The sequence below is a fragment of the Dermacentor albipictus genome, unplaced genomic scaffold (genome assembly GCF_038994185.2).
Source record: "Dermacentor albipictus isolate Rhodes 1998 colony unplaced genomic scaffold, USDA_Dalb.pri_finalv2 scaffold_27, whole genome shotgun sequence".
NCBI lineage: Eukaryota > Metazoa > Arthropoda > Arachnida > Ixodida > Ixodidae > Dermacentor > Dermacentor albipictus.
The window spans coordinates 2,607,348-2,614,912 of NW_027225581.1; the positions used below are offsets into that span (position 1 = coordinate 2,607,348).

Genomic DNA, 7,565 nt, shown 5'->3' on the forward strand with positions numbered 1-7,565 from the left:
GGAATATTTTATATAGAGGCAACTGGCCAGGCATCTGCGAGTAATGAAAACTGTTGTGCTTGAAGAGGATGGTACGCTTGCTGAATAAACGGCTACAGCAAAATTCACAGGAAGCTATTTCGAGCTGCGACTAGCATTGCAAGTGTGGAAAGAATCCTGAGAGAAGCAGAGAGCTTGAACATGTGTGCGGGCGTGGAAGCAGGCCAGCGTGACACGGTGACATCAGATAATATGCACCACAAGCAGTGCAATGTACTTACAAAGCAACTAGTCTGCGCGCGTTGTCTCCGTCTACAGAGGAAACTTCGACTGAGCATTAAGGCTCCGAGCGCAACGATCAAGCAATATCAGAAGCTACGCATTGCGAAGAAGAGGCTGCCTAGGCCAGCTGCTGCGCATCAAAAGCAAAAGAATGAAATCTTGGCTCTGATGAAGGCTTTCTGAAATGTCCGATAACAGAATCGAGGAAGCGTTGGCCGAACTTCCTTGCATTTATGACATCGTTTAAACAGTTGAAAGCAAAGTCTCCGTGTGGCGCGCGGTACAATGCGGACTGGCTTCTTAATTGTTTAATGCTGAGGATATTAGCGAGCCCTCGAGCATATAAGCTTCTATCTGACATAAATATGCTGCCCTTGCCCTCCATGAGCCGTGTCACACAAATTCTGAAAGGAATACCATGCAAGTATGGTTTCAATCCTCTCTGTATGGAAGCTATTAGAAAAAATTAAATTATGGGGTTTTACGTGCCAAAACCACTTTCTGATTATGAGGCACGCCGTAGTGGAGGACTCCGGAAATTTCCACCACCTGGGGTTCTTTAACGTGCACCTAAATATCAGCACACGGGCGAAGCTATTGGAAAACAGCTGGCAACAGAGCAGATGGGAAGAAACTCGGAACACTGATTTTGGATGAAATTAAGTTACGCCAGGCGTACAATTTCAACAAGTCAACCTCCAAACTTGATGGTTTTGTGGACTACGATGGTATTTCAAATGAAGTAACTGACCAATTTGCAGATCATGCGCTCGTGCTGATGTTCGTACCACTTCTGGAGAGCTGGGTGCAACCGCGTACGTGCCACCTTTAGCTTTGCCACGAAAGGTGCTGCGCCTGGCAGGATTTTAGCAGAGCTGGTGTTGCAAGAAATAATGCAATTGCATAAACGTGGTGCTGTGGTGATCGCCGTAGTGAGTGACGGAGCTGCGAACAATCGCTCGATGTGGCAGCAGATGGGAATGAGCGGCAGCGTAAACTCACCTTCTCACAAGATTCCACATACATGCCTGCCTGAGCACGCGTACCTTTATTTCCAGTGTGATGTGCCACATGCCCTGAAGTGTGTACTCAACCATTTGCTGAAACACAAATTTGGACAGGTGAGCTAGTAGGTTATTTCATATATAACCTGTGCTGATTGGCGTCGATAACTCGCTGACATAGAAGGTGCAAGCAGCCAGAAGGAGGGCAAAATTGCTTTGAGCAAAAGTAGCTCAAAATTACTTTTTTGTGCACAAAGTAAATAAAAAGTGCCACTGTGTTTGTTGTTTGTTTTGTTCGCCAAAAAGAAAATGAATTAAACTTTGACATAAATATGTTCATAGTATTTAACTTCGTCCTTGTCACTGCTCACAGATCACTTCCAACTCATTTGCACGTCCCATAATATCCGCGGACAACTATAAAAAATACATGTGTCAATTAAATTTATTAGGCGAAGAAGCGTTGACGGGGGTGGATCAATTCACCGCAGCGTTATCTCAAGCGACTGCTGGGCGTGATGCGTTAATGTCCCTACGTCTGCACAGGCGCTCGCCGTCTTTAATGAATACACATATTAAGAATAAGCAGCAAAAAACAAAGCCCCCGCTGAAGGGAGCACCGTGGCGCTTTTATAGGGAAAAAAAAATTGGTTTAAAAGCGGAATCGAAGTGCACGACCTCTCATTTGTGGTGTAGTTGCAGCTTCTAAAGACTAGCTAGACATGTCATTCAAAGGTCCTTGGCATAAAATACTGTTCGGGCAGCCAAAACACAGTCGTCGAAGAGCGAACGGCACAGGCCAGTTGGGGAAAACGACCCACCGCAGAGATGACATCGCAGGAGTAGACGATGCGCGCTGCGTGAGAGATGTGTCACTGCAGCGCCGATAGTGCACAGACACCGTGAAGTCCCCGTTACTTACGCGCGGCAGGTTTGTCACAAAACTCAGACTGCGTATCTAAACTACATTTACCGACGGATAAGCGCCTACAGGCCTGTTGGTGCAAACGACGCATCGCAGCAGGAGCAGACGACGCGCGGCGCGTGACGAAAGACGCGACTGCAGCGCCGGTAGTTTCAGTGACACCCGTTTCGGCCATGTCGGCCAATGGGCTCGCATAGGGAGCTGCGAAACTGAAGTATGTCTAAGAACATTGGCTGTACCATCACTTCGGCGCGCGGCAGGACGGGAAGGCGGAAGCTGTGCCATCATGCTCGTTTTCGCGTGCGTTCGCGTCGCGCGCTGTGCGCAATAATTTTAAACGTGTGATTAGTTTTGCGCGCGGGGTAGAAAAAGATGTGGCCCTTGCTTTGTGTATTACTCGTGTCCCACTTCAAAGCAAAGCGTTCGTACGCACTGGAAGATGGATCCACGAAGGCTGAAACGAGAAGTTGCAACGTGCCCGGTCGGTAGTACTGGCATGACGGAAATTTTCAGGCAAGTGCCCGTTTATTTGGTATTTGTTTTGTTCGCTTTAGAAATATCTCACTGTGATCTCGTAGCATAATTCATAATTCGCTAATGTAAGAGCAAGAGCAGCTGCACTCCTACTAGGGCAAGTGAACTACCTCGATCGCGTCCCGTGTGACTAATGTTTGTCAAATCTACATCGGGCGTGGTGCGCCTGCATAGTTACGCTTTGTTTCTCAGCGCTTGAGCGTTCATTGATGTGATTCTCTTGTGCGTTCAGCGCGGCTGCTTGTAATACGGTCGTTCGCACTTCAGTTAAATGTGGTCGACCACTATTGCGTCGCGTTGAAAAAGGACTGGCTTAGCCACCTTTCGAAAGAACCAGCGCGGTATTGGTTCTCCCTGATGCGGTCGCGTGCTGCTGTTGCTGCTTGCCGGACGCCTTCAGCATTTTTTCGGCTCGCTTTGTCTGTGCGTGTGCGCATGCTCGCGCTCGGCTCGATTTGTGTGTGCGTGTGTGCGCTCAGCTCAGCTCGCTTTGTGTGTGTGTGCGTGCGTGCGCTCGGCTCGCTGTGTGTGTGTGCGTGTGCGCGCGCGTACAGTACATGCCGGTTTGTATGGGCCGGCGTGTTTGCGCGTGTCTAGTGCGTACGTGTTTTGTGAGTGTGTTGTCTGTGGGTTGCTGTGTGTGCGTGCTCGTGTTAGCGTGTCTGCCTGCATGCATATATGTGTGCTTGTTTGTGTGCATCAATGTGCGCGTGCGCGCTTTTGTGTCTGCGCTTTGAGAGTGCGTATACTTGTGTGTGCGTGCGTATGTATTGCATGAGTCCGGTAGTTTTACTCGCAATAAAACTTCCGATTTGGTGCAGCGAGTGTTCCCGCCTGAAAGCCGAGTTTGGTTTCAAGCCACCCTGGACAACTGCTGTATGAGGTGCCGTTTCTCGGGAGCACCAGTGGGAAGGCGCCAGGTATACGCTTCGTCTTTTTTCCTCCCATGCCCTGATGAATCGACATCCTTGATTGTTATTGTGAAAGGAACATTACATCCAGAGCATAAATAAATGATTAAGAAATCTGGTAGTGTGTTTCGCCATTACACTAGTTCCAATGTTAAAGACGTGGATTTCCCATTAGCCCGCATTTCTTTTGATGCAGACAACCGCTGAAATTGTTAGCGGCAGGTTATTCGAGACGTTCTACGTATATAGCAGTTGTCTTCAGGAGCTTTAATGAATTTTGAAAATTTGAAGTGTTGTGCTTTAGAGGTATCATATACAAGCATTAGGTCTCCGGGTAGTTTGCATGCCCTTTGAGAGCTGTCACCTATAGCCCTATTGAAATTCGTAACTACAGTTTGGAGCACTGGGGAAGCTAGAAGGCTTGTCCTGGCTCTCGAGAAAGTGTTTAAGCTGGAGGTGTAGGTTGAGGAGTTTGGGGTTGGTAACACAAAGGATGTTTCATGCCTTAGCAGTAGGAGTGACACAGGATAAAAAAAATGTATGTGTGTGAAGCGTAGGAGCTGCTCATATGGTAGAGGCATGTGCGCGCGTGTGTGTGTGCGCCCATGCATGCGTGCGTGTGTGTGAATTCGCTCCTCAAAAGGGAGTATGTGTGTAAGTGAGCTACTTCATTGCTGGTCTGTTTGCCAAGAATTGGCAAGAAAACACAATAATCAATTTAACTTGAAATAATAAACTTCAAAGCATACTGGCGACAGCAGCATTTGAGCATACACGCATGCAGCTGTGTGACAATCTTAATGCATGACTGCAACATCTGGAAGGAGGCTTGCTTCTTCAGTAAGCAGCACAAAGTCCATATTCTTGGCTTTTCTCGTGCAAACCAAAACGAGGCTCATTGCCAATGATCTTGTCATTTGCTCTAATAGCATTTGTTTATCTTGTAGTTAGAGTGTCGTTTCTCGCAGGTCATGCAGATGGCAGCAGCAATTTCACAATGCCCAGCCTTGGCGCCCCCCATCAAGAGCAAGCCACTTGCGTTCGCCTTCAGACAGATGGTTAATGTCTTCTTGAAAGCGGTTGAGAAGACAACATTGTAAGTATATATAGTTGTGTAGTGTAATATAATAAGTCAAGTTATAATTTAAAACTCAGGCTCCTTGGCCGCCTAAGCTTGATATGATGTGCAGTTGTCTGTGGTTGTAAATATTGCCGATGGTGCAGTGCATACTGCAGGTATGACTGCTGATCCAAAGTATATATTTGCATTTTCTTGATGGTCTTTCGTAATGAGGATTTTCTTTGTGCAAGAATATTCACAGAATGCCGGGGCATTGTAGCATCATATTCTTTATTGTGCATTCACTGCTAATTTCGTATGACCTTCCTGCTACCAATTTATTTGCAGGAAAGGAATGTTTGTTTACTCTCTGCAATGAGCTTGTTATTTGCTCACTGCATTACACTCTTCTACCTTTAATTTATTCCCATATAATTATCAATACCTTAAAATTTCAGCTGTTTTTATTTTGAATACAATATCAAAATAAAAATGCACCGGATTGCAATCTAGACTGCAAGGGATTTGAAGAAATTACAAGAAACCAGGACCTCCTGGGAGCGTTAAAATAACGTTTCCGCAGGTAATGTGCCTAATTGTACTGAGCTAGCTGCTCATGAAAATTGCAAGCATATTTCATTTTACACAGTTTTGCAGGATATAACAGGCCTATCATAGTCTCTAAGCACAACCTTACCTCATTTGCATCATGAAAATGTCTCATGCTTAATTTGGGACAAGTTTTGAAAACTGAATGTTTCATAATTTTGAAACTACGCAAAGTATTGGTTGAGGCTAGACAGTTTTCAAACAACTTGACCATGTTGAACCTAGCCATTACAGGACAGAAAAAAAAAACATGCACAGGAGCACTCATTCAATGAAGTGTGATGCTTGGGGTCATTTTCCACATGGCAAAATGTACTTTTAAGCGAGAGAGGGCAGGTAGCCAATTTACAACCATTGTGACTCATGCGGGTAGTAGCAACACAGGATGAGAAATGGTTGTGGCTCTGAGATTCATTGAATATGTGAAAACTCATATACAGTGCCCCCCCCCCCCCCCTATGAGGGGCAACCGTGCAATATGTTTTGGGCAAGAAAGACGATTGTTCTAGGAGACAAGAAATTTCAGGCTCTAGTTGAGAGGCTACAGAAAGAAGGACCATGTAAATAGTCACAGATTAACATAACCTGCGTCGGAGGGGCATCACAGTTTAGAGCATGAAGTGGGAGCATGAGGAAGGATCATAAGTTCAAATAAGGGAATACTACTTGTCAGTGCATTGCCAAGCTAACCCATTGAAAGAAGGGGGCGTGCTCTAAGAAAAATAGTTGACAACAGATGCTAAATTTTCGAGGAAAATATGCCAAAATGCCAATTCTTACTAAATTAGTAAATAAGAAATACACGATAAATTTTAGGATGCAGAAAGTGTCTAATAAACTGCATTGGAGAGTTGGATATTGTTGGGCTGGATGCATGTATTGCAGGGCAAATGAGAATGCCAGTGGGGATTCCCTCATTTTCATGTTGTGTGCACTCTCTGGAAAACAGTGCTCTTTGTCTCCTAGCGTAATAATGTTGTATAAAAACAGTCATTTTTTAATGCCTTGTGCATTTCACTCTTATTGTGCCATATCCCGTAAGCTTCTCACCTGCAGTACTTATAAAGTGTAATGCAGATATATTGCAGATTTCATAATGTCAATTTTGTATTAAGGTCACATACACACTCTTGGACAAATTTCTCTTGTTGAGAGATGTCATTGGTAGTCTTTAAATTTTATTCACTCTTATTTTCTATGGTGAAAAGGCTACTGTAAATTTATGTTTTTGCTGCTGTATGTGCCTTGTGTTCACAATGACATAGTGGTTTAGCATTCACAGTAACATGCAATTCCTTAATTTGCAAAATAGAAGCTTCTGGCTTTCACTTGTCTTGCCCAGTTGCCTGAGCGGTGCATTCTGCCCAGTCGCATTAAGTTTGTTACTTTGAGGAGCTTGTTGCTTTATCAAATTTTCTGCAAAGTACATGTGTAATTGCACTCACTGAATTCTCATGATTCTCTTCTTATTTTGCTAATGCAGGATGCAAGATTCCAGCAATGCCATTCGCTGCGTTGGTCAAGATGCTCAGAGAATGGAGTCCCTGCACCTCGTGGTTAACCGTGAACATTTCTTTTTGTTTTGGAAAGCTAAAAGCCATTTGCTGCATCACTTGCATTTTTACAGCTCAGATGTGCACTATATTTTTCTAATTTTGAATTAATATTGGCTCTTCAGTATAAAAAATGACGTACAGTGTGAAGGACAAGGACTGCGACAGACACACTCCACTCACTTTCAACAATATTTTATTGCGTTGCCACATCGTGTGTGTATACACAAGAGGGGTGATGCGCAGAAAATAAAAGCCAGTCGCAAGGGGTGTTCTAACAGCAAGTCATTGTAAAAAGAACATGGTCACTTGAAAAAAAAACATCACAATTTCTATCTATTTAGATACAAAATTTCACTAGGGGTCAGCGGGATAGAGGGGGCACTAACACACACACTATCCAGTTTTCTGGTGAAATCAGCTTCAATAATTTACCGGTTGAGCTGTGTCTCGCTAAAACTTCCGTATCTTCAAAGAGGGCCATGCAACCGCAGTCCCGGCAATGAATGCCCAAGTGGCCTTGAACAGTGTTATTGACGTTGTTATAGTGCTCTCTTAAACGATCATTTAGGTGCCTGCCTGTCTGTCCAATATATTTACTGCCTCAAAATGGGAATTTGGGAAACCACATTCGTTGCACACATCGCAAAGCGTTTTCTGTGCCCGGCAGAGCAACAACTCTGACGCGATTTAGGCGCGTTTACACGC

General features: G+C 44.7%; 1 long non-coding RNA gene across 1 annotated transcript; it reads left to right on the forward strand.

Moving 5' to 3' along the window:
* Nucleotides 1–3,302: 3,302 nt before the first annotated feature.
* On the forward strand, nt 3,303–7,028 carry LOC139052611 (uncharacterized). The gene is made up of 3 exons (XR_011509986.1): nt 3,303–3,644; nt 4,604–4,731; nt 6,788–7,028. It is a non-coding gene; the product is annotated as an uncharacterized lncRNA (long non-coding RNA).
* The last annotated feature ends 537 nt before the right edge of the window (nt 7,029–7,565 follow it).